Here is a 26,196-nt window from a genome sequence, read left to right on the forward strand (position 1 = left end):
GGGTAAATCCCCAACAGTGCAATTGCTGGGTCGTAGGGCAGGTCTATTTTTAACTCTTTGAGGAACCTCCACACAGTTTTCCAGAGTGGCTGCACCAGTTCACATTCTAGATATAGGTTTTGAATAGTTAGATGGTTGGTCACAAGGCATAACTTAGTAAATTATCATATCAGAAATTTGGGGGGGGGTATATTCTCTATGCAATGAAATAAAATTATTTGAGATGAGTTCAATTTGAGATGACTCCAGGACTCTTCCCCCAGTAGGATCTATGGTAAAACAAGACTGCAAGATCTCAAAATTGTAAGGCTTTGAGAACTTTAGACCTTAATATTTCTTTTTTTTTAAAGATTTTATTTACTTATTCATGACAGAGAGAAAGAGAGAGAGAGAGAGAGAGAGAGGCAGAGACACAGGCAGAGGGAGAAGGAGGCTTCATGCAGGGAGCCCCACATGGGACTCAATCCTGGGTCTCCAGGATCACACCCTGGGCTGAAGCCACCTGGGCTGCCCTAGACCTTAATAATTCTAAAACTTGAGATTGTGAGACCTCAAAACTGCAAATCTATAAGAATAGGACACTGAGACTGGAGACTGAAAGAATCTACAGGGCCTTGAGATTGCAAGTTTTCAAGACTCCAGGATTTTGCAACAAGATTGAAAGATTGCATGATGCTTTCTACTTTCCCATTCCACCTTTAGCCTGTTTCCTTAACAAATTCCCTATGTAAGAGAAGAATTTAGAAGAAAGGGTTATCTTTGCTCTGGGGGCTCTTCCAGAATAAATTCTATAAATTTATTTATAAATAAATAAATAAAATAATAAATAAATAAATAAATAAATAAATAAATAAATAAATTTATTCCAGAATAAATTCTGGCATATCAGAGAATAGCCAAATCAAAAGTTTGGCTGATTTCCCTTCATCTACAACACTATTCTGTGGCAAATTAGCTTCTTTGCCTAACCTCTTAGCTCCAGCCTGACACCAGGTATGAAAGCACTCTTCTATTTCTTGAGATCATCCCTCTTGAATTTATTGTTATATTTTTGAAATATTTGAGTCCATTGCTTTTCAATGAATTTAAAGAAAATTTTTGTTCTTATTTATCTGGAGATTTCATGCTCTTTCAGTGACAGTGAAGGGTTTTCATATCTTTTACTTTCTAGTGCTGCTGTCTTGCAATTTCCAAATTCTCATCAAGGCATTGAATTCTGAAACTCTAGCATTTGTATAGTTCCATACTCTCAAGGTCTTTCATTTTTGAAACTTACCATCTTGCAGTATTTATTCACAGTCCTGAGCAAATTTTCAAATAATTCATTGAATATGATTAAAAACAGATTGTTCACAACAGAAGAAAGCAAAATTTTAAAGCAACGAAAGACAAAGTTGAAATGAATCGAACTAAAGTTACAACTAAGGAAATTTCTAATAGCATAAAAAATATTGGCCTTTTTGTGACATAAGGAGTTGAGGGCTGGGCTGAAAAGAGGGAACTTCCTTAATGTCTGGAGATCTAATTCCAAGTCCTGGTAGAGGGATTAAAGTCACAGTACTCTCATAAACAGTTCAGCTTCTGCTTTAAATAATAAACTGATCAGTCTTAGTCTAACTACCTAAGAGAGGAAAGTGCACTACCTTTTGGAGAGATATGTATATTCTATATCTGTCTTTTCTTTTGCACACAATATCAACATAGAAGTCACAAAAGTTGTAAATAAACAGGAGAATATGATCCATAACATGAGAATGGTCAGGAAATTAAAAGAGAATAGCAGACAATCCATATGTTGGAATTATTAGATAAGAGCTTTGAAATAACCTGATAAATATATTGAAGAATCTACAGGAAAATATAGGTACGGTGAATGAAGAAATGAATGAAGTCTTTCAGGAGAGATTTGAGAACAGTACAAAAGAAACAAATGGAAAATCTAGAAATGATAAATACAATATTTGTGATTTTTTTTTGAAAAATAACTGATTATGACTTAAAGCAGATTGGACCCAATGGAAGAAAGTAACAATGAACTTAAAGATGAATCAATAGAAATCATCCAATCTGAAGTACGCAAATTATAGAAGAAAATGGACAAAGACTAAATGACCTTTTAGAAACTATAAAGATTCAAGCATATGTATTAATAGAATGCCATAAGAAGAGGGCAGAGAACTTGAGATAGAACAATATTTGAAGAAATAATGGATAAAAGTTTTCAAATGTAATCAAGCAAGCAATCTTCAGATTTGGAAGCTCCAAAAACTCCCAGGACAATGAGTACATTATTATAACATAAAAAGCTACACCTCAGTATTTCACATATCAACTGCTAAAAAGCAACATTTAAAAGCAACGAGAGAAAAAAAAGATTTTCCTACAGTGGAACATGAAAATAAGAAGTTCTCGTCAGATACAATGGAAGTCAGAAGACAGTGAAAAAGTCTTTAAAATGATGAAAGAAAAAGAAACTATCAAAATAGAACTTTAGGTGCAGCAAAAATGCTTTTCAAAAATAAAAGACATAAACATCTCACATAAAACTTAGAGAATATGCTGCATTAAGATTCACACAAAAATTTTAAAAAGTAAAAAAAAATTAATTTTTTTTTTAATTTAAAAAGTTCTTCAGGATGAAGAGAAATCACACCAAGTAAAAGCTTAGATTTGTAGAAATAGATGAAAATAATCATAAAGGGTACATAAAGCACAAATACAAGTGCAACATATGAAAAAGAAGCAGTGCAAATTACTGAATAAATGCTGTATTATTCAACAAACACTTTAGCAAAAGTGACTTATGATATTTCTTAGTTTCTGTACATTTAATTTTCATGCAAACATTTATTCAAATATACTGTTAATTATTTTATAGAAACAACCCCCAAGCTGCCTTTTATATGCAGAAGACGGTCTTTCATAACTCACCAAATAAATTTTAAAGCTACTGCATGAAAAAAGAAAAAGCTACTGCATGATAATTTTATCTCATTTTTCTCAAGATAAATGAATAAGTACTTGCAAAAAAAATTAAGTGTACAAATACTAAGAATTACTTGCAACTTCCTTGGAAAAGAGATATGAAAACCATTGTTTAAACTTTTGAGTAAAGTCTTCTAGTCCTCAAAATTTGCAAGTAATTTTATATTTTATACTTAATGCATATAAAACTCATACACAGCTCTGAATATATTACTTTATTTAACTTTCTAAGTATGTTTCAATGTCACATTTTTCATTTAATCTGTATTCACACTTTAGCAGCATTTTTGCATAATAAAGAATAAAATCACTCAACATTAAAAGAAATTTTTTCTTCAAAAGTAACATCACCCAAGATGCAATTCAGAAATGGAATTCTTTTTTTCCATGTGTTCACCATAGTGTTTAACAGATAGGTTTAGGGAAGAGAAATGGAGCCTTAAATTAATTGAATTCAATTTTTCTGTGGCTGAATCCTGCTGGCCCTAATTAGTGGCCAGGGACCTTAGCATATTAATACAAGGATGGTCAAAGGTTTGTCTTTACCCATTATCTCTTTTAAAATGATCTTCAGGGATTCCTGGGTGGCTCAGTGGTTGAATGTCTGCCTTCAGCTCAGGGCATGATCCCAGGATCAGGCTTTCTGCCTATGTTTTGCCTCTCTCTTTGTCCCTCATGAATAAATAAATAAAATCTTTAAAAAATAAAAAAATAAAAAAAAAGATCTTCAGAGCCAACTTGAAAGATTATTATTTTTTATTTTTTTAATTTATTTTTTATTGGTATTCAATTCACCAACATACAGAATAACCCCCAGTGCCCGTCACCCAATCATTCCCACCCCCCACCTTCCTCCCCTTCTACCACCCCTAGTTCGTTTCCCAGAGTTAGCAGTCTTTACGTTCTGTCTCCCTTTCTGATATTTCCCACACATTTCTTCTCCCTTCCCTTATATTCCCTTTCACTATTATTTATATTCCCCACATGAATGAGAACATATAATGTTTGTCCTTCACCGACTGACTTACTTCACTCAGCATAATACCCTCCAGTTCCATCCACATTGAAGCAAATCGTGGGTATTTGTCATTTCTAATGGCTGAGTAATATTCCATTGTATACATAGACCACAGCTTCTTTATCCACTCATCTTTCGATGGACACCGAGGCTCCTTCCACAGTTTGGCTATTGTGGACATTGCTGCTAGAAACATCGGGGTGCAGGTGTCCCTGCGTTTCATTGCATTTGAATCTTTGGGGTAAATCCCCAACAGTGCAATTGCTGGGTCATAGGGCAGGTCTATTTTTAACTCTTTGAGGAACCTCCACACAGTTTTCCAGAGTGGCTGCACCAGTTCACATTCCCACCAACAGTGTAAGAGGGTTCCCTTTTCTCCACATCCTCTCCAACATTTGTTGTTTCCTGCCTTGTTAATTTTCCCCATTCTCACTGGTATGAGGTGGTATCTCATTGTGGTTTTGATTTGTATTTTCCTGATGGCAAGTGATGCGGAGCATTTTCTCATATGCATGTTGGCTATGTCTATGTCTTCCTCTGTGAGATTTCTGTTCATGTCTTTTGCCCATTTCATGATTGGATTGTTTGTTTCTTTGGTGTTGAGTTTTTTTTTTTTAAACTTTTTTTTTTTTTATAAATTTTTATTTATTTATGATAGTCACACACAGAGAGAGAGAGAGAGAGAGAGAGAGGCAGAGACACAGGCAGAGGGAGAAGCAGGCTCCATGCACCGGGAGCCCGACGTGGGATTCGATCCCGGGTCTCCAGGATCACGCCCTGGGCCAAAGGCAGGCGCCAAACCGCTGCGCCACCCAGGGATCCCCTGGTGTTGAGTTTAATAAGTTCTTTATAGATCTTGGAAACTAGCCCTTTATCTGATATGTCATTTGCAAATATCTTCTCCCATTCTGTAGGTTGTCTTTGAGTTTTGTTGACTGTATCCTTTGCTGTGCAAAAGCTTCTTATCTTGATGAAGTCCCAATAGTTCATTTTTGCTTTTGTTTCATTTGCCTTCGTGGATGTATCTTGCAAGAAGTTACTGTGGCCGAGTTCAAAAAGGGTGTTGCCTGTGTTCTCCTCTAGGATTTTGATGGAATCTTGTCTCACATTTAGATCTTTCATCCATTTTGAGTTTATCTTTGTGTATGGTGAAAGAGAGTGGTCTAGTTTCATTCTTGGAAGATTATTAAGACAACTAGGAGGCACTCAAGTCTCATTCTGGGAATCCTGAAAGAGAGGAAAGAGAAATACGGCAGTCCTCCCTTATCTGTGAGAGATACATTCCAAGACCCCCAGAGGATGTCTGAAACTACAGATACTACTGAACCCTAAATACACTATTTTCCCCTATACATACACACCTAAGTTAAGTTTAATTTATAAATTAGGCACTGTAAGAGATTAACAACTAATATAAAAGAGAACAATTACAACAATATGCTGTAATAAAAGTTACAAGAACATGGTCTCATTCTCTTTCAAAATATACTGTACTGTACTCACTCCTTTGTGATCATGTGAGATAATACAATGCTCACATGGTGAGATGAAGTTGGGTGAGTAACATTGGCATTGTGATATAGCTTAGGCTCCTATTGGCTTTCTGAGCATACATCAGGGAAAGGATGGATCATCTGCTTCCTGGCTGCAGTTGATGGTAGAGAAAAAGAAAGCACAGATAAGATAGTGTGTGTGTGTGGGGGGGTGCGTGGGGGAGTGGGCACCATAGCTATACACAACTTACACATGTAAACCTAGATGTAACAGGACTAGTTGTTCGCATATATTCACATTACTTGAATCCTCCTGAAGTTCTGGAAACACTAAAAGAAGGAGAAAAATTAGTTAGGGGTGGCTGTGTGCTGGTAAATTAGACATGCAATAAAGTGACAGGAAGAGCTTTATAACTATTATTTATGGCCCCATGGAAGGGAACAAACTTCTGTCCATCTCTCTTGGAGCCTCTTTCCATGTTGGTCTCTCCCTTTCTTCACAATTTGGTGATGGACTGTTCTGTCTTAAATCTCTGTGTGTGTAGAATACAAAAACATTCACTTAGGATTTAGGAGACTTGGTTTCTGTAGCCCCCACTGCCATTCTATCTAATTGGGTCTTTCCTCCCTGGCCTACCCTTAGATTCAGAAATTTAAGTGAATGTACCTAAAAACAATATATTCTCTAGATTCCATAAGAAAAGGAATGACAAAGGGAAGATGGTTTGTACTGAGCAGAAGGATGGTTTGAAACTGCTTTCCTGGCATGACACATAAACGTTAGGGAAAAAATCAGTCACCCATATCAAAGCATGAAATGTGTAAACTCCTTTCCTACAGTATTTCTCAAAAAGCACCTGCCTTCTGAAGTCTACTATGGTTCCATTATTCCATATTTCTAAGGTTGTTTCCCACATATTTACTCACCTTGTCTGCCAAAAACCATGCTTGAGGATTACCAACAGAGTCTGGGTGACAGCCTATGGAGAGAGCCACTTGTGCCCAGTGTGTAAGAACACAGACTCTGGGGAGCCTGGGTGGCTCAGTCGGTTATGCAGCTGTCTATGGGTCAGCTCATGATCCTGAGGTCCTAGAATCAAGCCCCATATAAGGCTCCCTGCTCAGTGGGGAGTCTGCTTCTCCCTCTCCTTCTGCCCCTTCTCTCCCCTTGCTTGTGCTCTCACTCTCTCTTTCTAAAATAAATACATAAAAAAATCCATTTTTTAAAAAAAAGAACACAGACTCTGTATTCAGATTTTCTGAGTTCAGCTCCTGTATCCACCCTTTTCTACCTGTGAACTCTTGGGCAATATACTTACTTTCTCTATGACCTACTTTCTTGTCTGTAAAAGAAGGAAATAAGTAATCTCTACATCACTGTATGGTTGTGAGATGCATTCATTAAAACATGTAAAGCTTTTGGATCAGTGACTCATCTGCAATAAAGCAGTTAATAAAATGTTGCAACTTTTAATTCATTTTAATTTTTTATTTCAATTTGGAATTGTCAAAGATAGATATTTTGTATAATTCGGATTTTCTCCCTCTTCTTTCTTTCTCCTTCCTTCCTTCCTTCCTTCCTTCCTTCCTTCCTTCCTTCCTTCCTTCCTTCCTTCCTTTCTTCCTTCTTTCCTTCCTTCCTTCATTTCTGTCATTCATCTTTCTTTTCTTTTGCCTCTGTTGGCTCCTACTTTTCTAGGTAGGTGTTTTAGGAGGCCTGCTCCTCATTTACTGCATACCTTGGGCCAATCTGAGTTGATGAAGCAGGCCACAGGCCAGGGGGCTTGCTGAGCCTCTCTAGTGTCTAGGCTATGCTCATTGTAAGCTCCCTTGAGCAACAGAGAGTGCCAGACATGGATTTCATTAATCCTACCATCAGTAGGTCTGAATTCATTGCAACTAATACAATACCTTTTTCTCTAACTATGCCAACATTTTCTTGACACCGTGTTTGACCTCCTGTTATTTCTCAACAAAAGCTGGCAAGCTCGACCCGGCAGTGAAGTAAAACAGCCCAGCGGGCCACAAACTGCTGAGTGCATCCATGCTGAAATGAACAGCACATTCCAAAGAGATCCACAGCAGCTCAGAAGAAAAGTAAAAAAGAAAGAAAAATAAAAAAGAAAGAATGCAGAATCACTTAGAGGAGAGATTAATCCCCTAGGCCACCAGACTTCCATGTTTATCTTCCCTTCATTGAAAACCAGGGTAACTTCTATCCTAGAACCCATGACCATTCGGATTCTAGTGCTGTATTTTGCAATGTCATTCTCAACTGTCCCCATCAGACTTTATCCTCACACACACACAAAATCAGATGTGTCCTCCTGATGGGACAAGTTTCGAAGACCTTTGAAATTTCTACCAGCAACACCAAAAGGAAGAGCAGCATGTCATATGATGAGTAGGTTTAGTTATAGCTCAGATTTGGGATGAATAGCATAGGGAAGACTTCTACATGGTATATAAATATGTGAGGAAAGGTGAACTTGTTTAGTTTCAAAGGTTTTAACTTTTAACTTTTCCCTCATGGCTTTTGTGAGAAATTGGTACATTAAACTAATTTCCCTGTTCTATATCTAACCCTGATGGAATCTTCATTTTCTTGGCTAAAATCCAGATCTTCCTTGAACCCCTTCCTAGCAAGCTGATATAAGAAATGTTAGCAGAAGGGCAAATCACTGAGACAAACACTCTGGAAGGTCAATACAGTCATTCAACACAGTTATTGAACAGCAGTATATTCCAGTAACTGTGATAGGCCCTGAGCCAAAAGAAGATGAATAATGTTAGGAACTTGCCTGTTCTCAGAGACTTACACTCTAATAGGATAATAGACATTGCATAAGTGAATCTTTGCAAACTGTCAGAATTGCCTTAAAGAAAATACTCAGCATCTCATGGAAGAGAAAATCAGTAGATCTAGTTTAATTGGAAAAGTACAAAAAAATGTTTCTTTAAGGAAAAGGCTGCATCTGGTTGCAATCTGTAGGAAAATATAAGAAGGTCTAAAAACTGAAATGCCGTGTGGAGTTATTAATAAGTTCTTCAATGACAGTGTCTGTTTGTTTTCAAATAAAGTTAGCTGAAAAGATGAAGTAGTTAAATGGTATTGAGTACTTAATCTTCTCAAGGATTACAGGCATTTTTTTTTTTTGCTATTTATTAAACTACCAAAAATTAACTGCTACTTATTCCTAGATCTCCAGAGGCCAAAATTTTATTCCAAAATCTAATACTTCATGGTATTTGCTCAGGGCTATTAGCATATAATCCCACATACAGTGGATACTAACAAATATCTGAATGATTGTGAGAACCAGTTAGAAAGGCTTGCACAAATCTAGGAATATAAATTAAAAGTAAGAACATATGTATGTTGAGATAGGAAGAGCAGAGGGAAGAGGAATGATCAGTCAATAGATGATAGGGTTCAGAAAAGAAGTTTTCTTGGGAACTAACCCTGAATCTGACCATTCATTTGCCTGTACTCTCTAGTCAGTGAAGGAAGTGCACTCTCTAGTCAGTGAAGGAAAATCTGGGTATCTGGTCCTTGTTCCTCTTATGAATACAAACTATTCACAAATGCCTACAGTGAGCATTAAAAGAGGAAAAATTGAGGCCTTGAATGAAATGTGAAAATATGATGTTCACAGTAAAATACTATCTTCTCCACAATAACTATATGAACACAATATGTCATCAGGGGTTCGTGAAAATGACAAAAATGAGCATTGTTATAACCCATATCTGGGAGACTAGATTTCTAGCTATGGACCTTGGTCAAATAACTTAATTTCCAGAAGTGATTGGTCATCTCTGATTAGACAATCTAATCCTTGAATTATTTTTATTATTTTTATGTGAAATTTCTCAATTCTTGCCACATCATTTGATAGAGATTTTATCAATTCTCTTTACATATGTGGAAATTAAGACTCAGTGTGTTTACTTATTCAAAGTTATCTTAGCAGAAAAATTATAAAAACAGACCTCAAACATTTATCCTTTCATTCCAAATTTTATGTGCATTTCAGTACCTTGTGCATCCTCTGAGAATACAATTACATACATATATATATATAATTATATATATATATTTGAAAGTGTTTGATAAATGGTAAGATGTTGCATACACATGAGGTACTACTTAATCATTAAAGAGCCCATTAATTGGTTAATTAATGTATTTATTCTTTTGTTCTTTTAATGAACCCTTTCTGAATACCTATTGAATGTTTTCATCACTGTCCTAAATGCTAGGGGAATATGAGGAACTACTTTTATATCTAGATCTAGAGCAGATATTTCTTTGTCTTATATTGGCAGACTGATCTAGAAAATAATCTTTTGCAAGGCAATCATTCTAGAACTATTACTTTTATAATTTGCTGTAGCACAAAAGGACATTAGTATTTCAGACACTAGATTTTAGCCACTGAAATCACTCAGTTGTTGGCTTATAAGTGTCTCCTTATTTCACTGTTATGCTTGTACCATTGAAATAAAAGTAGATCACTCTACACTGGTGTGCACTGACCTGGCTAGTTATATACACATGTAAATGCCAGCTTTTTCAATGGAGTGGTTTCAAGATAAGCAGCAAACATTTATATTCTTCTAAAGTATTGTTCCAAAAATGTCAGCATTGATTCACAAAAATAAGAAGGCTATCTGAGTTAGGAGCTTTGCTTTATTACTCATGACTATAAATAACTATAACTTCACCATCTAGTGCGTTTGGAATACTAGAGTCTGTTGAAGGTCTCCAAGTGAAGACATTCATTTTTGGGGACACCTGGGTGGCTCCGCGGTTTAGCGCCACCTTCAGCCCAGGGCCTGATCCTGGAGATCCGGAATCGAGTCCCACCTCAGGCTCCCAGCATGGAGCCTTCTTCTGTCTCTGCCTGTGTCTCTGCCTCTCTCTCTCTCTCTCTCTCTGCGTCTCTCATGAATAAATAAAGTCTTTAAAAAAATAAAAAAAGAGACATTCATTTTTGTACGAAGAGGAAAGTTTTTTCATTCAATAAAATCTGAGACAGAATTTTTAAATAACAAGCAAATTGTAGGCTGGATCAGCATTTTGTAATAATTATTAGCTTTACATTTGGACTCAATTCTCAAGTATATTTAATGATTTACAAATGATCTGAATTAGTTGTCAATTTTAAGTTAAACAGCCTTATTTTACAGTCAAAGCAAGCGTTCACAGAAAAGAAATATTAATTTCAATTATATGGTGAAGTAGACACTTGTAGCTCTTTGTTTATATACTTTGTTTACCAGTTTAATTTTCTAAGTACTTTCAGATATTTTTCCATTAAAATAAATTACAGATGCCTATTCAGGTAGATTAAATTATAGGACATTGCGAATATTAGGCCATATTTGTTCAATAGAAATGGAAATTTCAGCTTAATACATGGTCCTGCTGATGAGAGCAACCTTAGTTATGCCAGCTTCTCCATATCTTATATGAAAACATTTTTTGCTAATGGAGCCACTTAAAATGAAATTAATTAAAGAGGTTTTAAAAGCACTCTTTCCTTTTATTCATTTAATGAAATCAATGTTCCTCTATTCTCAAGTGTTCTTATCAAACTGCTATAAGAACTAGCTCTTCCAACTAAACTATGCAAAAAAAATTTTTTGAAGGGAGATTTATGCTGAGGAGACAATACTGATTTCCTCAAAATGTAGAGATGGGGAAAGGCACAAGAAGAAGACTATTCTAAATTGTTAAATATGATAGATAAAATGCCAAATTGTGAAAGCAAAAGACATATTTGAATACTTACATTTATTAAAATACAGTATTTTGGCCATGGTGTCAAAAGGGAGATGAATCTCCAAAACTCTGATAATCATTAAAAAATAAGCTTAGTTTCTCAGAAGAGGTCATCAATTAGTAGTATTTGCTTTTTAAGACCTAGTCACAATCAGTTTTGCTAATTTCACATAGAAAAGCTGTTTTGAAGTTGGCAATATATCTCATCCTTGCAATAATTATTGCTTTTCTCTTGTGACCATATGACCTCATGGTGCTCTAACTTGGCCTTGGTAAGTTAGGTTCCAAAGAGTTCCAAACTTGAATTAACAATTTCTCTGTCTTCTTCCACCCACCTTATTTCTGGCAGCATAGACTATTTTATCTTAGATAACTCAGGCTTGTTATAATGGGTAATGTTCATCAACTAAAATGCAAGGTAATGGACCAGTGTTGGCAAAGGTGATCTGTGACCAGACTGTTCTGATCTTTTATAGTACTGTCTGCTGACCTATTTGGCAAGTTGAATTCACTCTTCTCATTCATGTGTAACTGGGAGCACTTAAACATTAAAGGATTGGAACTTCTTTCCCTCTCATCTCTTGACCTAGGTTAAACCTGCTGTTATATCTTGGTCCAGGATGAGGAGAATGTGTAGTATATACATATGTGCAAATGCATGAATGTGTGTGTGTGTGTGCATGCACATGTATGCTCATAGTGGCGCACATTGCAAGTGATGATCTATTAAAAACATACTAAGTTTTGTGTTTCATGTGCCCACAGAGTATAAGTGTAAAATATATGTAAATGAGGATCAACAAGTTAACGTAGAATGTCAATAGCTATCCATTGTCTCGGCAGATAATTATCATTTATAAACCCTCTTTCTGTACTTCGAATGTCTTGCCTTTTCTCTTAAAATATGCATAATGATATCTTGAGTACACATAATGAAATGGATCCTAAATGTGTTGGGTCAAAGATGAGCAGAGAGTAGATAAAGATAAGTGATTCAAGACTTATACTTTAGGAAGAACCGTGAATCATGGTATAATACACTGTTAAAATGGCTTCTGGATGCTGGAAAGAAATGATACTCTGCACAGAAGTAAAGTAGAAATGCCAGAAACACTAAGGGAAATGGTGAAGGAATGATTCATTGGGTGGGCATGCTATAGTGGATTTACTAAGTGAGACAAGAAAACACAATAGCTGAGTGTGTTACAAATGAGCCCCCATGACTCTGTTTACCAAAGGCATTAGCAATGCACTGATGAGAATGAAACTAGCACATTTGAAATACTCAGTGATGGCCATCGTCCCTCATCCAGCATAGATGGTAAGAGATGTTAAGAATTTGGCTCACTGATAGCAATGGGGATGAGATACTCTTAGGAGAAGCCAGATGATAGCAAGGTTGAAGTCATGATGGTAATGAGTGCTCATGCCAGTGAGTAGCCCAAGAACTAGGTAGATGACTCAAAGGACAGAGTGTTTCTCTGGGAAATATAGGTAGTCAGCCAACAAGGGCACAAGCAGTCACTCCAATAAAATATTCAGATCCTTTGCCCAGTTTCCAATCTGAGACAGTTCTCAAACCCCATTAATTGATTAATGGAGAGTCTGTGTCCCCTATGAGGAATGATTTTGAACATCATAGCATGTATATATAATTATAATTCCCCCAATCTCTCAAAGGACTTACAGCTATTTAATCAGATAAACATACACTGTTAAAATGTGAATGCTGTAACATTTTGAGAACCATGGAACACAGTTCAAGTCAATGTTAACACTTGGAAGCCTGAATCATTTTCATGGCCCTGCTGTTAAGATAGCTTTGTCTGAGGACTTGATAATAATGGAGTTTTGGCCCAGGGTTAGCTGACATTAAGTCTTATGGGCTCACAGAGAACCCAGAAATTATTTCTCTGGTCTTGGAATGGACATGTTTGAATGCAAAATTTCTAATCCAGAAATTATTTCTCTAGTCTTGGAACAGACATATTTGGTTCTCAGAAGAAGCACATATTGATTTCTTGGATTGTAGGACCAGAGCTATTGAAGTAAGGAAAGTAAAGTGGAAATCTCTGATTCTGTCCCCAACCCCACTCCTAGGCAAGATAGACACCAGAAAAACAAACAACAACAACAACAAAAAAAACCAAACCCTATTGGCATGAACATGAGCAATGAAGATCTTCTTATTACCAGTTAACCCCCACCCACAAAAACCTACCATGGAAGAAGCCCCATGGGCCTGTAGTGCAACACAATGGGCTCCCAAATGGAACAGTCTTGCTGGTGGGGCTTGAGGCCATGCATACATAAACCTGCCAACATGGTCTTCATCAACAGAAACCTGATTCAGCTCTAGCTGTTGCTTACTATAAACCTGCCACCAACAGAGACCAATTTGGAGCAGGAATTCTTTTCAAGGAGACCAATTAGTTACTTGGTTTCAAGATGACTACATTGGACCACTTTCATCCCAAAAAGGCACCAATTCATTTTGACTGTGGTAGATACACAGTAAAATTAGAGGCCTGCCTTCTAGTCCTCAGGGCCTACTAATCTTACTCTGTGTCTCCCTCAGTCAAAACGAGTTGCCTATTGAGGCAAATGGATCTGAGTAGTTTCAAAAAGCACATCAGAAAGATTGCTGTAGCTGATGCATCCCCCAAAATCTCTTTCAGGATCAAGGCAGCCATCCCTCAGTTCTCCAGAAATTGATTTCAGCTGAAGGAAGCTATCCTACCCAAGGTTAATCTTATTTCTAAGGTCAGGATACAAAAATTCACCTTCTTACTTCAATTTTAAAGGCCCATCTCAGCTCTGGAGCTCCCCTGGCTGAGGACACTGTTTGGACCACAATATAATTATTTTTTTTGCTCTTTTCCAAGACTTGCACATATTTTTCTTACAGGTGTTGCTCCTGAGAACATGCTCATGAATGCATGTTCTTGTATGCAAACCTCTGTATTAGAATCTATTTCTTGAAGTCACTGACTTATAGTACGAGTTTACACAAACTATAAGTGACACTTGAATTTGAACTCAGACTTCCAGACTTTTACTGCAGTATTTTTTTTCCTTTACATCATATTGCTAAATTCTGTCAATATGTTTTTTTAAAAATCTGTGATATTGTAGAGTATTATATAAGTTATATATTTATACATTGTGTCCCAAACTAGAATATAAGCTTCTTGGGGACAATGGTATGTGCCATGGGTATATTTATTCCCTAAATTGAGCAAATTTAGTGTCTTATATCAAGCACTCAATTAACATTTTATTTGTTCCATGAATAACTTTTGAATAGCTATCATAATAGATAAATATTTTCAAGTTCATTTGAAAATTATGATTATAGTGAATTAACATTCAAGTACTTTATGTGAATTGCAGTGTACTAGAGAAGTTGTTAAGAATTGATGCCATTCTTAGGAGTTTCCTCTCTGTTATTGCCACCAATACAAGGGTATGCATATAACTCCCTATTTTTCTAATTCCTCTTCATTGCCCACTACATTTATTGCTATCTTTATCTTCCTAAAATATGATCGTGAGTGAATAATTCCCTTTCTCAAAAGCCTGCATGAATCTCTGTTTTCTAAAGGGTAAGTCTAAACCTAGTAAAATTTTTCTAGTTGAATCAGAGGCTCTCTAAACTTTATTACCACTTAATTTCCCAGTTTTATTCACCATCATTTTATTTGTATGCCCTGAATTTCTTCCCTGCATGATATTATTCTCACTGTTTCTTTTCCTCTCAAATGTTCTTTCAATTTCAAATTTTAACAATCCTTCAAGGCCTGGATGAAATGCCACTTCCCCATCCTTATTTATACTCTTCCAATAACTACTTCACTCAAAGTAGAAGTAATTAATCTCTTTCTGTGGTTAGTGTCCATACCATTATTTTTTCTCTTATGGGATGTGCTATTTTAAAACATGTTTATTAAACATATTTGTATTTGTCTTATCACCCAACCTCACTGTTTTTTCTTTTCCCTCTCAATACATAGCCTGGTATGTGGTGCTAAGTAATTTTTATTGAGTGAATGAGATACAGATGAATGTTGGCAATATAATAGCTGAGTGATCAGCCATGAAAAGTAGTTGTCTCCCTTAAGATATATATGTTAAGTGTATTTAATGACACTTAGATGATAAATATGTAAACAATGAGGGAAGACTTCAGAAATAGAAAGGATTTCAACAAAAACAGAGAAGGGAGATACTTGGGAAAGCAAAGACATTGGCACAAAATTGGACCTTGCTTCTTGCCGAAATTTGATACTAAATTCAGTGGTAAAACTGAGAAAATATAGCATAATATGTTTTCATAAATTCACTGCCTTGTTTAGTATGACATTAAGATTAGATAATTCTAATGTATATACTGGAATTATCTATTTGTAACTTCTCTTGTGTATATATATTTGTGTTATGATCTCTTCAATGTGTCATTCAAATTTGCTTGTTTTCCAAACATCAGTATTTTTAAATAAGCTATGGCAGGTCTTTGATAGTAATCTTCAGCTGTTATTTTGGCAATAGTAGCTTACTTTTCTTTGCCTGATTGGGGGAACGTTGATGTTGAGAATTATTTAGTACCTTGCTATATACTTCATTTGTATGTGTTAGAAATACAATGGAAAAAAATTACTCCTTTCTTATGCCTTTTGACAGTTGGGATGCAATTTCAGGGGTCCGTTTCAGCACCTTGGTCAGAGCAATAGGATTAAGAACATTTTTATTTCTACAAGTTGACTTCAACAGGGCAATTATTGTTTCTCTATACCAATAAACACATATGCAAAAATTATTTGCAAAAGTATGTAACATCTTACTATAATCATTCTATAAGTATCCACTAAAGCCTTCAGGCAGCTTTACATTAATAAACATCTTTGTAAAAAACCAATCATAGTCCTCAGGATGGAAACAATCCCATGAAGATGATCTATTCCAAAATTCCTACCTCCTTTTGTATATGAACAAGTACTTCTACTGAAGTTATTTTTAAGTATACAATTTTACATAAAAAAGAAAAGAAATAATACTTTGATTTTTTTTTCTTTTAGTAAATTATACACATCTGTGTGTAGAAAGAAAGAGGAGAGGGATACAGGAATGTATATAGTGGTTTCAGAATTGTGCTTGTTTTTTCCTTATCTTTGTTTTCTGTTATTTCTCTTATAAGCATGTGTCATTTTAAGAATAATACACGTTTTTGATAAAAAAAAATAAATCATTAGCTTACTGTCACAATGCTAAGGTGAAACAAGAGCCTTATCAGTGATCATAGATTTAAGTAAGTTATATACCTCATGGGTCTAACTTATTGATAGCCACAGTGACAAGAAAGGTAAAGAAACCAAACTAAGAGCATGATGATATGGTTGAGAATGACTCAAAGCAATTTGGTTGACCATCCTTCCAAATCACAAAGTCCTTGTCCATTTCTAAATTATCGACTTTCTGTTTATAGTTGTAATAGGAGCTATATACAGTTGTTCTAAATGGTTTTGAAAATATCTTCCATTTCTCATAATTTGTACTTCCAAGCTTTCATATTCTATGCTGATGCTTTTCTTTATAGATCATGAAAGTGATAATGATAATTAATATTTCTGTGTACTTACTATGTGTCAGAAGCAATGTTAAATATTTCAATATTATCCATTTACTACTTGCCTCAAAACTTTGAGTTAAGCACTATTATACTGCCAATATTATAAATGATCCAAAGTCCTGAAAAGCTTAAGTAATGTGCCTAAAGTCACACAACTGTTAAGAAGAAAATGATAATCCATTCTAAGTTGTGAAGAAATCAGCCTTTTTGAAACTTACCAATTAATAGTTTTAATAGGTTCTAGACATTATGTGAAGATTGTTTTAACTGGCCTTAGGAGAATTGGAGACTCGATGTTCAAAAAAAGTCATCCAATATGTCAATATTTCTCAGTGTTGATTATAGTAGATCCCCAAAAGCCTATTGATCAGATTACAAAAATCCATGGGATAATAAAGATACACTGAACATTTTCTTAGTTCTTCTAGATTTAAGAAAGTTAATGCTATTTTATGGAGAATAATATGCTTTTTATTTCATATTTTCTGCACACTGTGTCTCTAGATAAGCTGAGTCATCGGTCTCTGGCTTGGTAGAAGGTCCAAACTGTCATAGTAATAATACAAAAGGAAAAATAGTGTTGGAATTCAGCTTTGATTTTAAAAATGATATTGCAGAAAGATCATAAGATTGACAGTCACACTTTAGGGAGAAAAATTAGTTCTTTGGCAGGGTTTTAGAACTTGATCATAGACAAGTTGGAAGAGAAATAAAGGGAAAGGAGAGGAAAAGTAGGTGGTCACATATTTGTTACAATCTTCTCTCTCCAACTGAAAAACCATATTAAAAGAAGAGGGTGAATGGCAACAACATAAATGACAAAGGTTTCTGCTCTAGAAGGAAATTGCATCCCAGACCCCCTCCCACACAGCAATGTAAACTTAATTCCTTTTCCTTCAAAATTTTTTCCTCAAAACACATTTTTTTAAAATCCACAAACATGTACAAATGAGTTTTTAATCACTGTACATGGAAACAATGGCTGCTTTTTAGTTTAATCAATTAACATAAGTGATATTTAAAATTTAATGAACAGTGATAGTAAATGCAATTTAGTAAATTAATAATATGAATCTTAGTAGTGGTATTATTTTATTAAAAATTATGATGAATTAAGAATACATAATTGGATAGCTAAAAGAATGATTTAAGCAATTAAAAATCAGGAATGCTTCCCTTTCATTGCTTAGAAATCATTGTCTCATCTAGGAACAAAATGGCTCAAGTATTTATTTGTTGCTTAAATATCTAATTCAGTCACATAACTTTTTTTTTTTCACTTTTCATTGTATCTACTTGATTCATTGCTTTGGGAGGATGGAAATTCATCACATGCGCATCACCATGACATCTATTCATTATCTTTGGTTATTATCTCTCTTTAGCTTTTCTGTAGAATGTTTTTGTTTAGGTAGTAACAAATATAAATTTTTTAAAAAACTTCATACAAAGTTCTTTTCTCCACTTGTTTCCACCCAACACTCTATCTATCTATCTATCTATCTATCTATCTATCTATCTATCTATTTTAAAGGTTTGTTTAATTATTTGAGAGAGAGAGTGTGTGTCCACAAGTGGGGGAAGGAGCAGAGGGAGAGAGAGAAGCAGATTCCCCGCTGAGCAGGGAACCTGATGTGGGACTTTATCCCAGGACCCTGGGATCATGACTTGAGCTGAAGGCAGACCCTTAACCAACTGATCCACACAGACACCCAAAAACACTTTTAAAAAAAGATATATTTATTTTTTTTATAATAAATTTATTTTTTATTGGTGTTCAATTTACCAACATACAGAATAACACCCAGTGAGATATATTTATTTGAAAGAGAGAGAGTGAATAGAGGGAAGGGCAAAAGGATAGGGAGAGAATCTCCAGCAGAGTCCTCTCTCATAGTGATGCCCAATCAGGGTTCGTTGGATCTCACAAATCTAAGATCATGATCTTAGTTGAAATCAAGAGTTGGTCACTCTACCTAGGAACTCCCACCCAAACATTCTTTATTGTTGATCTCATTTCCATTTCTTGCTTTGTTATACATTTTTATTAAATTTTTCCATGTAATGAAGTTACAGTTATGTTTTTTTTTTTTTTTTTTATGATAGTCACAGAGAGAGAGAGAGAGAGGCAGAGACACAGGCAAGGGAGAAGCAGGCTCCATGCACCGGGAGCCCAACGTGGGATTCGATCCCGGGTCTCCAGGATCGCGCCCTGGGCCAAAGGCAGGCGCCAAACCGCTGCGCCACCCAGGGATCCCTACAGTTATGTTTATGCCTTTATCTTTTAGCATATATTTCATGACTCATTTCCCTTGTGTATAAAAAGTGGAATTTAAAGTTTGTCAATGCATATGCATATATAAAAATGCAGTAAATTATCAGGGGAATGTTTATAAAACTATAATTTGATGGTAAATTAATGGTACCAGAAAACCTATTTATCAATATTTTGCATGGAAGCAATTTTTGACATTCTGTATCTTTCATCAAGCTAAAAAAATTAATAATCTGCAAGTGACAATAGTAGAGTCTTGGAGAAAAACTAATTGACATGGCCTCAGACTTTTATATATTTTTTAAGGATTTTATTTATTTATTCATGAGATAGAGAGAGAGGCAGATACATAGGCAGAGGGAAAATCAGGCTCTCTGTGGGGAGTCCGATGCAGAACTCAATCCTAGGACTCTGGGATCAGGACCTGAGCCAAAAGCAGACGCTCAAACCCTGAGCCACCCAGGTGCCCCAACATTGTCTCAGAATTTTAGATGGGCCATAATTTTCTAAAATTTTAAGCAAATACAGAAAACACAAAAGAAAACCTTAAAACATCACATATGTAAAGTGAAGTTAAATACCCTTAAAGTAACATCACTACTCTTTACACTGTCTAATATTTTGTAGGGAAAAGAAGAAAAAGTGGGGTTGATAAGTTAATTTACTTTATTATCCACACTATGTAAGAGATTCTTTTCTTCATTCAATAATAAATTATCTCATAAAATATGGTCCTTGAAGAAAATGAGCCCAGGTCGCATCTATAATCAGATATTAATGTAGATTATTTTCAAAATTAACAACTCTTGATTAAACCTGGTACTCTTGGATCCTGACCTGAGACTAGTTTGATTATTGTCAGATGGAGAGTAAATCTCTCCATACCTAAAACCCGTGAGTAAGGAAGAACTACAAGTGAGGCAATATGATACTACAATAAAAGGAAAGCCTAACTCCTCCAAAAGATAATGTATGTATAAAGTCGTAGTTTGGAGAGGAGGGAACAGGAGGATTTGGATCAGGGGTACAAAGGTTGGGCCAGAATGAAGGGCATGGATTGCATCTATAATCAGAAGAACATGTAGCTTATTTTCACAAACATCCCCTCAGAACTCAAAATTTGAAACTTGTTAATTGACATATCTAGAGCATTTAAAATCAGAACTTAAAAAAAAAACAAAAAACAAAAAACAAGAAACAATCGGAACTTTTAGCAAAGAAAATAAAGTGTTAGTCCTATTGATTGACATAATTGCATTGAATTAAACTTCTAAACAATACCTGAAATTTTCATGTCCATCAGAATTTTTTGAGTGTCATTTCAATATATGAGGTCCACAACAACTGCAGATACACAAATCTGTAATAATAGACACAAGACTTTGCCTCATAAGACAACAAATACTTCATGGGCAAAATACTGGGGAATTTCTTTCTGGTCCTTCACAACTAGGAAGCTTAAATTGGGGCTTTCTTCATCCCTCTGATTCCAACATAAGGCTGGGAGCTTTCTTGCTGTTTATCTTCAAATCCTTAAAAGTGTAAATATTAGTTCATAAAGCAACTACAATTCCAAGAAATGAACTGGGGAAATATGTTTCCACAGAATATACATTCTTACGTTATAAATAAAGAAAATAAAAAGCTGTCTTCATACCTAGGTAGTTAGATATGTTACAGTATATTCATACAGTAGCCATCCTAAATATTAGCTGAAGATCATATTGCACAAAAGTTCAATAATCAGAAAAAAGTTAATATTTCATAAGAAAGGTTATAACACTACATGTATGTATATATATATATATACATATCATTTAGTGTATATAACATTTTATTACATATTTTTCAATGCATAGTTTTTTTTTTGTTTTTTGTTTTTGTTTTTGTTTTTTTCAATGCATAGTTTAAATGAAATGTGTATTTCTCTGTTCAACTACTTTTCACTCCCCACAACCACTTGCAAATGACTTATTGGGAGACATGAACTCATTGAAGTATTAAAATGAACTAGCTTCATTTTTCCCTTTTGCTGGTTTCAGCTTTGTGCTGAATTATCTTTTGCATTTGGGAGTAGATATCACAAGTTTTAGGTCATTTTTGTCCATGAAAGTAAGTCCAGGTGAGTTTTAAACTTTAATCTTATAACCGATTGCTCCCCTTAATGTGGAAAACTTCAAGGCACTTTAGGGAGAGTTGCTTCTGCTTTCTTCTTTTGATTTGGGTACCTATCTACATAACCAGATGAGGTTTAGCCTATCTCATAATTATTGCTGCTTTCCTGGATAATATGACTGGCTCTTGTCCTCTAAGTGGCAGACATCCAAATGTTGATTTTGCTATTTCAGACATATGTCTGCTTTGGTTTCAATAGAGTAAAGTTATGTCTATTGTTCCAATATTCCTTCTAGGCTAGTATTTATCACTCTAAAGAAGTCACAGCTGGACAGTAAATTGTATGATCATGCTCCCTGTGGGATATATTTATGTGGACTTTCTAGGGGATAAGACCTTCTACACAACTTTGGCTTAATCCCTTCTAACAATCTGCACCGTCCCCTAACTTCAGCTCATACCACCAGATGGCTACCCTAGAGTCTCTCTCTCTCTCTCTCTTTTTTCTTTTAAAGATTTTATTTATTTATTCATGAGAGACACAGAGAGAGAGACAGAGATACAGGGAGAGGGAGAAGCAGGTTCCATGCAGGGAGCCCAACATGGGACTCGATTCCAGGTCTCCAGGATCAGGCCCTGGGTTGGCGGTGGCACTAAACTGCTGAGCCACCTGGGTTGCCCTGTACCCTAGAATCTCTTGCCACTCATGTCCATTGCCTAGAAGATATTTTCACCCAGCAGCTTCTGATGTGGATCTACCACAATGACTCCCTTTCCTTTGAACAACATTGGGATTCCAGTTGCTCTGCTGCCTCTTCTTTCATTCCCTGTTATGCAAGATCATACTGCTGCATGTTGCAGCCAGTGTCTATCTGAGAAGCAAAAGTTCACATTCCTTTTCTCATTGTGTCCTGTAATCTTTACATGATTCTCTTGCATAATTAGCTCCAAGGGGGAAATTCTCTTACCTTATTCTAATGGGAAAGTGCTTGTGATAAGCACTCTTATCAGTGAAGATTCCAAAAATGTAATGACTATTTCACTCTATTTTCTCACTAGTCCTCATGTTATATATGCAGTGCTTTTAAGATCTTCAAAGAAATATTAGAGTAGCCTGTTAAACAAAAAATGTGGGCTTTTTAAATGAAACTAGTCGATATGAATCAGGGACAAGTGGTATTTTCTACTACCTATATCCCTATACCTTTGTCTGTGAAGGGTCAACCCGACTCAGTCTTAAGAAATTGAGAGCATTTTAAAATAAATCTATAAAAGTTGACACTAGTTACCATACTAATACCATTGTAACTAAGCATGAAAGGTGATGACCAAATCAATTTTAAGGATGCAAATAATATGCCTAAGTTATTGTCCTTACCCCTTTGGATTTTATAGGTGTCACCTTACTTTTATTATTAATAGAACATGCTTAGAGTCTACAGTGTGTTTCATTGTACAGAAATTTTCACTGGATTCCAAAAGGATACTTTATTTTGTAAAAATTTACCTTGCAGTTACCTGGGTTAGTCATCCTTTCTTGAATATTCCTCATATTTTGCCTGTTGAGATTTTCTTCTCCTTTTTTTCCTCCTACTTCTACCTCTACTGATGCAATTCTAACTTTATACCCAATGAATGTCTCTGGTCTCAAGTGTTCACTGAATCCTTTCCTAGTTTCCCTCCACTACCAACTTGTAAACTCTAATACATGGGCCATGGTCCATAGAACATAAAATTGTACTTTGAACATAGTGGGAAAACAGTATTTACTGAATTGAATCAGTAGAAATATGTATAACTGATTTTTAGTGTTACATTTTATGAAGTATGAAGCTTTCCACTCAAAAATTAAATGGAAATGGACTTTTATTCTGTGTGAAGTTTGTGATAAATGGCTGAATCTTAGTTTACACATGCTCCTTTAATATTACAAGATAATCTCAAAAACTTGTGGGATAGAGCAAACATTATCTGCATTCTACAGACGGATAGTTTGACCTTTGAACAACATGGGGGTTAAGGGTACTGGCCTTCTGCACGGTTGAAAATCCATGTGTAACTTTTGACTCCTCAAAAACTTTACTAATAGCCTACTATTGCCCTGAAGTTTTACAAATAACATAGTCAATTAATACATATCGTGTGTGTTATATGTATTATGTACTGTATTATTGCAATATAGTAGCTAGAGAAACGAAAATGTTATTAAGAAAATCATAAGGAGAAACACATTTTAACACTTTACTGTATTTATATTTTTAAAAATATCTGCTATAAGTGGACCTGTGAACTTTCCGCCCATGTTGTCTAAGGGTCAACTATACATTGAAACTAAGGAAGATTGAATTAATTTCTGAGGTCAAACAGCTGTAAGTGAAGGAATCCGATTTGTAGAGTAGAGTTCTTTGTTCATGACATCACTGCACTGTAAGAAAGGGGAGTGTGAATCTTTGTCTGTATTCTGATCTATTAACATGAATAAATTTGAAGAATTATCTTAGATATTAAACAATCTCCTAAGAGCTCATTCCAAAGTCCTTGAAAGGATACTATTTGCGTCCTTTTTGTTCTATTGTTGCTAGCAGGATGGTTCACAAGAAGCCCCCATCCATCCTTGGTCATTTCAAAAGAAAGCAGCATATTCATTAAAACTATTGTAGAAATGTGGAGTGAGGACCCTAGGATGGGCCAGGTGAACTACTTATAATCCTTAAAAGAAGAGAAAGAGAGGCTAAGGCCCTGGCAGTATGGTGCTCCACTGCTGAAGGAGGCTGAAATTCCTGGGGTGCACACCCAGCTCTAGTAATGGCTGTGGGCTGCACTGCGCAGATGCCACTTTCCTGTTCCACCCATCACAATTCCCCTGGGGGCCAGGATGGAAGAAGAATGACTTTGTGGTTTCTGTAAGGTAGCAAATCTCAAGAGACCAAATGAAAAGAGGGGTGTTTTTTGGATTTTTGCCTGACTGTAACAAGGGGATCTGACTTCTGCTCACTTAATTAAAGGGCTTTTCCTGCTCTCAGCTTCAGAGCAACTGGGGGGCGCTGAAGAAACATTACCTTTAGAAAGCTCCTGGTTATAGATCTGAAATCCTGGGTCTCATCCCAGAGGGACTAGCCACTGGGTATTAAGAAATCACCTTGAAACACCCTTTCTATGCCTTATTATTTCAGATTACAAGCTTGGGAGAGGAGGAAAGAGAAAACCAAAAACATCTGCTGTGTCCCTGAAAAGGTATTATTTAACTCCTGATTTCCAAAGTGAGTGGATTGAATGCCCTGTGTGTGTTAGGAGTAGGATCAGCATTGTAAATATGCTTCTTTATTTTACTGTCCCTCAGAGCTGTACTTAAAAGGATTGCCGGGAAAGGGAGTAAGGACATTACTCAAACAGGTCTAAAATCTATTTCCTATACAAAAGAAGAAGAGAGAGCCTACATGAGGATTTTTTATGAAGTGCTACATTAAGCCTTTCTATTAGCAGAAGCAATTGGAAGAGCAAATTTTTTTATTCCCATTTCATTTATCCAACTTCTTTCATTTAAGATGCACACCATGCTTTTTTTTTTACCATGAATAGTCTACTCTTCCCTTCCTACTCTTTTTATCCCAAAATTCTGCAATAATTTTCGATTTATTCACTTATCTCTTTTGAAATGATAGAGGATGAATTAGGTGTCTTGTGAACAATCCCTTTTAGCAGTGATAGGATTAAGAGACTTAGACCCAGGTGAGCCCTCCAGTGAATGTAAGTAAGCAAAGATGCCAGAGCCCCTCTATACTTCCAGACCTCTGGCTCTGAAATCTACAAAAGTTTGTAACAGAAAAGACTATAAGCCCATGTTCCCAAACATCATCATTGTGTGCTATAGTAGAAAAAGAATTGGACCCAAAGTCAGTGCCAGGGTTTACCTTGGGTCTCAACTACTTATTATAACATAATCCCTAAAATATTTAGAGCCAATTTTCTCATCTGTAAAATGGGAGTCAAGATACCTACCTCTTCCTGATAAGATGTTTCCAATAGACTGTTCTGATGACAAGGGTCATTTAAAGTGAATGAGGCTTAAGTGTAGTGTTCTCCACATTGGGAAAAAAAAAATCCAGTACCCTATAAGGACGCTAAATAAAAGCCAGGTTATCCATGACTGGTAACAGGAGAATCTCCATGTAGTAGTGGGTTCCTGGACTGATATGCAAGTCTCAAGTCATTTTCTCTTGATATTAATCTTCCTCCTAGGGATGTAGGGCCTATCTAGTGAACTCAGGGAAAATCTGCCCATGATTTTCATATGCCACAGTCTGTAACTAGAATATTTAACTGAGGCCTTATTCATTTTGGGGAATTACAATGTGAAAGACAAGGAGAAGGTCACAAAACTAGAGGACATCTTATGGGACATAGTTTGCTCCTCTTCAAATTTACATTGCCTATCCCATCCTGGGTCCTGTCATGCTTTTGTGTGGCAAGTACTATCTCAACACCCTTCCAGAATCCATTCCTATTCACCAGCCTTCTTTTAGATCCCAAATCAGATTCCTGACAATATTCCTTGAGCGCCTAGATCCAGCCACAGCTGAAGCATAGACTTGTTAGTTATGAGAGCCAATTATTCCCTTGCTTTGATTAAGCATGTTTATGTTTCTCTCATTTATAGGCAAGTTTGAACACATATTTTATCCTTTATCTCCTGTGGAAGCTGGACCCAGCCTACTATCTGTTGAATAAGTACGTCAATTATTAATCTTACTATTATTTAGAAATGAAAGTATATATTGTTTCTATGCATATTTGTGACATAAATGAGAAAAGAAAATATTTTGTTAGTCTGTTGTTCAATTCATTGAAAAATATTACTTTTCTTAAAAAATATTTATTTAAGAGAGGGAGTGAGCA

At 35.6% G+C, this 26,196-nt stretch overlaps 1 long non-coding RNA gene across 1 annotated transcript in view; it reads left to right on the forward strand.

The window, feature by feature from the left end:
• LOC144302232 (uncharacterized) overlaps positions 1-26,098 on the forward strand; it is a 43,434-nt gene extending 17,336 nt beyond the window's left edge. Inside the window, exons 2-3 of the long non-coding RNA XR_013369072.1 lie at positions 24,474-24,534; positions 25,958-26,098. This is a non-coding gene — a long non-coding RNA (uncharacterized LOC144302232). The remainder of the gene's footprint in view (positions 1-24,473; positions 24,535-25,957) is intronic.
• Positions 26,099-26,196: the final 98 nt, after the last annotated feature.

This window comes from Canis aureus, chromosome 31 (assembly GCF_053574225.1).
Source record: "Canis aureus isolate CA01 chromosome 31, VMU_Caureus_v.1.0, whole genome shotgun sequence".
Taxonomy (NCBI): Eukaryota; Metazoa; Chordata; class Mammalia; order Carnivora; family Canidae; genus Canis; species Canis aureus.